This window comes from Solanum pennellii, chromosome 5 (genome assembly GCF_001406875.1).
Source record: "Solanum pennellii chromosome 5, SPENNV200".
In the NCBI taxonomy this organism is placed as follows: Eukaryota; Viridiplantae; Streptophyta; class Magnoliopsida; order Solanales; family Solanaceae; genus Solanum; species Solanum pennellii.
In genome coordinates, this window is record NC_028641.1 from 49,159,483 (window position 1) to 49,165,854 (window position 6,372).

The 6,372-nt window shown below is 32.5% G+C and overlaps 1 long non-coding RNA gene across 1 annotated transcript; it reads right to left on the reverse strand.

Moving 5' to 3' along the window:
• Positions 1 to 2,949: 2,949 nt before the first annotated feature.
• On the reverse strand, positions 2,950 to 5,829 carry LOC114077149. The gene is made up of 2 exons (XR_003578169.1): positions 5,708 to 5,829; positions 2,950 to 3,252 (listed from the first exon to the last, which is right to left on the reverse strand). It is a non-coding gene; the product is annotated as an uncharacterized LOC114077149 (long non-coding RNA).
• Between the last annotated feature and the right edge of the window lie 543 nt (positions 5,830 to 6,372).

Below are 6,372 nucleotides of genomic sequence, written 5' to 3' on the forward strand. Positions count from 1 at the left end.
AGAGGAAGACCAATTTCTCTAGGATTTCACTTGAATTTCGTGGATTAATCTTCAATACGGTATGGTTTCTTCACTCTTGGGATTCCTTTTCCCAAGAGGTCCTCTCAAAGTTGATTTCTAAAACACCCAATTCCAAGGGGTTGTTCTATTCTAATGGGTTTTCTTCTAAACTTCAAATTGATGGTTGATTATGATTAGTTGTGACTACCTATGACTAACTAAGTGTATAGTTTTGGTTAATTGATGTTACTTTATGGAATTTTATGCAGATCATGTCCTTTCAACAAATTCACCAAATCTTGGATCTTGCCTATGAATTGTTGGAAATTGGTGAATGTATTGATTTTTATACTTGTTTTATCGATTATAATTCATTAATGGACTGCCTAGAATAACTTATTGTTGGGATTGAATCTATTTCTTGAATAATTCATGGTGAACCCTTTTCCCCCTACCGTAGGTTATGAATTGAAGTTAATTGGGATAGTGATGATGCAATTGACTTTATTATTGTGGTAATTACTATTGTATGATTATATTACACCCATTATTGGGTTGAATTGGATGGTTGATGGTAAAACCTTGATGATGGATTGTGAAGGAGATTAAGGTAAGTCTTCTGATCTCAATCCTTTACTTCAATTATGATTACTTGTGTTTAGTGATGAAGTTGTATTGAAGTATACCCTATGATAAGATTGATTAGGTTCGGTATGATGTTGACTTGGAATATCTTGAATTATGATTTATGAGTTGTTGTCTAAGATATAATGGTATAACGATGGTGATGACTTATCTATGTGTTTTATCATAATGTAATCATATAAATGTGCTAACCTCACATGTATGAATTGTAATAAAAGGACAATACATATACAATTCCTATTGAGGTTTGATGATTATTATGTAAGTGGTAGATTATATGACCTAAACTAAGATATGATGATTAATTAAGGCTTAAAGACATTTCAAAAGGGACACTAGCTTAGCACCTAGCGAACTTGAAGATGAGGGGTGGAGTTTTCCCAAGGAGGGAATTTAGGGTTCACCATAGTCCTCACGTGGTGGATAGCCTCATAGCCCAAAAAGGGTATAGAGTAATATTTCCATGACAGCCCCAAGCTCCATAAACAATGTTTCCACCATAGGAATACTAGCTAGTGGATCCACCTAGATGTTATCTTCATATTTGGTGCTACTTTGTCCAGTAGACCACCTTCCATCGGTGTAAGGTTTTATAACACTAGATACCACATTTAGATCTCGTGGTCTATGTCGGTTAAGGCAAGTGTTCCCGAAAGTAAAATGAAGTAGTAAAGTAAAAACTAACTAGGGTGACTTAAGAGGTTTGACTTATCCTAGGTAGGCGTTGGGACTCTACCTATGGCTTACACTAGTTTGCCTTGAGGAAAGCCTTAGGAGGTGGTTCTTACGTTCTTATGATCTTATAAAGTGAATATTATGTATATATTGACTTTACATGTTATTGATTCTATATGATGTTAGTTTCACTTATCAACATGTTGTTGGTCTATATTGCTAAGCATGATAAGGATTACTCTTGATGTTATGTTATGTGAAGTTAGGCATTGCTTCTGGTTCTTTGTTTGGTTTACTTAATTGAGTAGGGTTATGGGGCTTTACTTGGTCATTGCACTTGTAGACTATATGACGTATTATGGGTAATGGTCTTGATTATATTATGATGTTATGAACTCTTATATATGTTAACTTGACTATACTTGATGATGTTTGTCTTCTGTTGTATATGGCCTTGAATTAAGAGTTACATGTTCATGGGTTCATATGGGTTCTTGGATGTGCATGAGGCTTTTCAAAGTAAATTAGCACGTAAAATGTCCATATCAACATGATTTCTATGTTGTGTGTGCATATGTGCCCATACTTAGTACAATTGATGTCCTAACCCCCTTTCTCCTTTTGTCCCAAATATTTAGGTTTACTACTTCAAGGACAATACAACTTTCAAGCATTGAATGTTGATTAGTATTAAAGACACTTTTTTCATTCTCTTTCATTTGATAACAAATATTGTAAAGCCTATATGTCGCTTTTGTTGTATTGTTGTACGTGCTATGCCCAATTGATATACTCTTGTTTAGATGGTTCAATATGAAACTTCCATTTTAAGAATATATTGTATCCTATATATATGTGTGCGCCTTAAATGTAGAAGTATATGTAATATTTTTATAAGAAGGTTCTATGCATACTTGATATGAATATATTATGTGTATGCGAGAGGTCTATGTAAAATAGATATAGAAGAAAAGTTCTAAAATTTCCGCATTTTTAACCTATGAATACTGTGACGAATGCTAAGAGGCTAGTCTTAGTCCTCTCCGAGGGCGATGATGCCGATTACATCTAGGGGGGTACATCACGGATGTGAAGACTATTTCGTCAGCCGTTTTGGGCGACACTCTTTGATAGAATAATTCTTTGTCTAACTCGAAGAAACCCCTTTTTTTATTTTTTCATGCAAAATCACACAGGAACAATATCAATATAAAGTGTTTGAGACAAACCTAATATCCATTGTTTGCGATCTCGCAAGAGCTTAATCACAAGTATATGTGACGCTTCTGCCAAGTTTTTCACATCAAAACTCAATGACAACCACTCCTTAACAGAATTAAAGATGCTCACGTTATTTCCTATGAGCAAGATGTCATCTATGTAAGGAATAAAAAATGTTACTCTGTTTCCCTCCCATTTCTTATAGATGTATGATTTATTTTGAAACTAATCAAAACCAAAAGTTTAAACAGAATTTTAGTCAAAATAGTCCATGCCCCTGATTCTCGTTTCTATCCTTAAATGGACCTCTAATGTTATCACGACCCGATTACACCCCCTAGACATAACATGGCGTACTCGACCTCGAACAGGTCTTAAAACAAGCCTCATAGCATTCATAACATTCGATCACGAGGAAAAACGACAAGGAATTAAAAGTTTTATTTAAAAACCCTTTACTTTAAGAACACGACATTTAAAATCATAATGGAAGCCAACATATCATATAGCAATCTAACAAAGACATGGAACCTAAAGATAGGGTCACGACCCTTCACAATTGAAAGACTTACAAAAACTAGACATAACCTATTATAAATTAAATACAAGAAACATCTAAATACTTGTCCCTAAATCATGAGGAACTACACTTGGTATTGGAGAACTCTTCCCAAGCCCTTGAATATAGAGAACTCTCTCTCTTGCTGAAACCTACATTGTAGTAAAAAGTAAAAGAAATATAGGTTAGCCCAATTAATTACTAAGTATGACGACCATGCAAAAACTTGCATAGAAAGGGACATTTCATATAAAAGTCATGCATATGCCATTTTTGTAAAGCTTCATGAATAAGAGCATATTATGCATAATCTCCAAAACTAACCAACATAAAAATCATATCTTTACGTTAGGATATATTCAATATATAAGCTTTCGACAATACATATTCTTAAGGATCATAAGCATTACATACTTCACAGAAATACATTACGACCATCCCCTAAGATAACTTTAAGTCATGCTTGTGAAATGTATGAGTAGCATCCCATAATACTACTCACAATAAGTATTCCTCAAAGCCAGCGTAGACTAGGAAACATTCAAATTTATCGTGTCAAGACAAGGAAATAACTCATAATACAACCCAAGCGAGATATAAACTATTACATAAAATATGTAAGTCAACCTTCTATATTAACCTAATTAAGAGTACTATAATTCAATAGACATTATGTCAACATCCTTAATAGCATACTTATATGACATAATAGCATAACCAAATAAGTAGCCCTAGATTGCACTTGTTCCATGAGTATATAAGGTCCCATAACCCTACCTACACTAAGTACTATCTTTGGACTACCATACTCATACCTATCATATATTAGTCTCATTCATAGTTCGTATACACAGTAAAGAGACATTCATAATCATGTTCATATTCATAATTCATAAAATACTTCATATTCATAGAACATAGGCATACTTCATTTTCACAACACATAACATAATGCACATTCATAATACATAAACATACTAAATATTCACAACACATAACATAATGCATATTCATTGTAAATAAACATAATGCATATTCATAGTACCTAAACATAAGAGGAACACACCATGACTACTCTCAAAGTCCACTTGTACCATGTATGAATGACATGCCATACTACCATTTATACTAAGTTTACCCTTTTGAGGAACCATAGAATATAACTCACTTTCGTATTCGTAATTCATATTCTTCTTCATTAGGGGGAATATAGCCTTAACCGACATAGACCATGTGAGCTACATGGTATCCGGTGTTATATAACCCCACACTGAAAAAAGGCATCCTACTTGCCTAAGGTAAAACTGAAATATTCAGATTTAGTGTGGATCCACTAGATAATACCTACGCACGCTCATAGTTATGGGATAGGGAGATTGCTTCTTTCCAAAACCCGGGCTGACTAGCGGATGAGTTTCCATCTTATAAGAGCATATGTAGAAGAACCAACCTAACTAGAGGGAGAATCTCTATCTCATTTTCCATATCCACTCAGTTCTAAACATTTTTCCTAAACATATACATTAATAGTAATTAGATTGTATCTACATGTGTGAAGGAATACTTTAGCCTTCATTCAATACAATCGATAACGTAGCTTGAAACTATAGAATCGTAATATACATGTGAGAAATACTTTTACATACATTTATAGTGTTTTCATGAGAACTAACATTCAATAACCACAATAGGACAATCATAGACAAGTAAATTTCATATTTCATAATGTGTAAATGTTTAAATGAGAACTATACTTTCAGTCGACACCATAGAATCACCATAATCATATTTATGCATAGAGTGTGTGTTTAATTTTCCCTATTATGACAAACAACACAAACATTATTATGTAGAGAATTCCCTCTCATTGTGTTCATAAGCATGTACATACTATCATAATCATGCGTAATCATCATATATTGCATTCAAGGTATTGTAGACCATGCAACTCAACACATCCACATTCATTATACTAGACATGTACATAATTGTAATTCAATTAGTTCATTAGTTCATTGCATGTGTATAATCATATAATCATATATTCATATTGCAAGTCATGTGGGTATAACACTTCAACAATAGCACTACATACAATTCAACAAATACCATAATGTATGCACCTCCACCATAAGTGGATCAATTGATTCCTTCTTAATAGGTAAACACGTGAACCATAAGTGGATCATACATCAATCAATCAAAATTATATATCGTTAAGGATCAATCTCAAACCATATATTCAAGATACTACAAGAGGTAAGACAATTGATATCCTCCATCATTCACATAAGCAATTCAACATAAACTCATTCATAACTTCCCCATTTAGGTCATGATCCTCATCTCACCAATACATCAATAATTCATCACAATAAGATATAATTAATGTTATGACTTCATAAACTAAATTAATATAAATAACTTATAATTTCATAATTAACCAATTTTCAATCAATTTCCAAAATAAAAGAGTTTAGGAAAAATCATGTGTTCTTGAAGGAATTCAATGTAAAATAAACTTATAATCATAAATTAAACAATAATTCATCAATATAAATGATTTGAAAACGTTTTAGGATTGAACCCATCCTTATATTAAGAAACCTTGAAGAAAATTGATGAAGATACTCTGTTGAAATCCCCAAATCCAAGCTTCCATGACTTCTTCTTCTTCCTTGAGTTTAGAGAGAGAAATATTGGAGGAAATGAACTTTTTTATCTAAAGAGCGTCTTTGTGAATGTGATTTATTGGGGGGATATTTTAATATCAAATCCATATAATTATTTACAAATAATATAAATTGTACCCACTTTCTAATTTAATTTAAAAATAATACTTATAGAAACACCCTTGAACATATAGACGTAGCCACAAAAATCTAAGGGAATATTTAAGAAAGCATTTAAGGTCCTTGAAGTGGTTCACTAGACTTGAAGCTGCCCTTAAACTTATACTTAACAAAATTTTTGGACCTTTTTATATCACTAATTTATACATAAACATATAGGGTTCATATGTTAAGCTTTAGATCAAATTATTACTTTTCGAGTCGTTACAAAAGCTTACAGAACATACTTTCATTGCCATTCACAATGAAATTTTTGGTTGTGTAATATAAATGCACTCATCAAGACTTTCGTTCAAAAATACAGTCTTGACATCCATTTTCCAAATATCATACTTATAATGAACAGCAGTGGATAACACAATTCTAATGGATTTAAGAATGGCTACCGGCAAAAGGTTTCCTCATAATCGATTCCTTCTT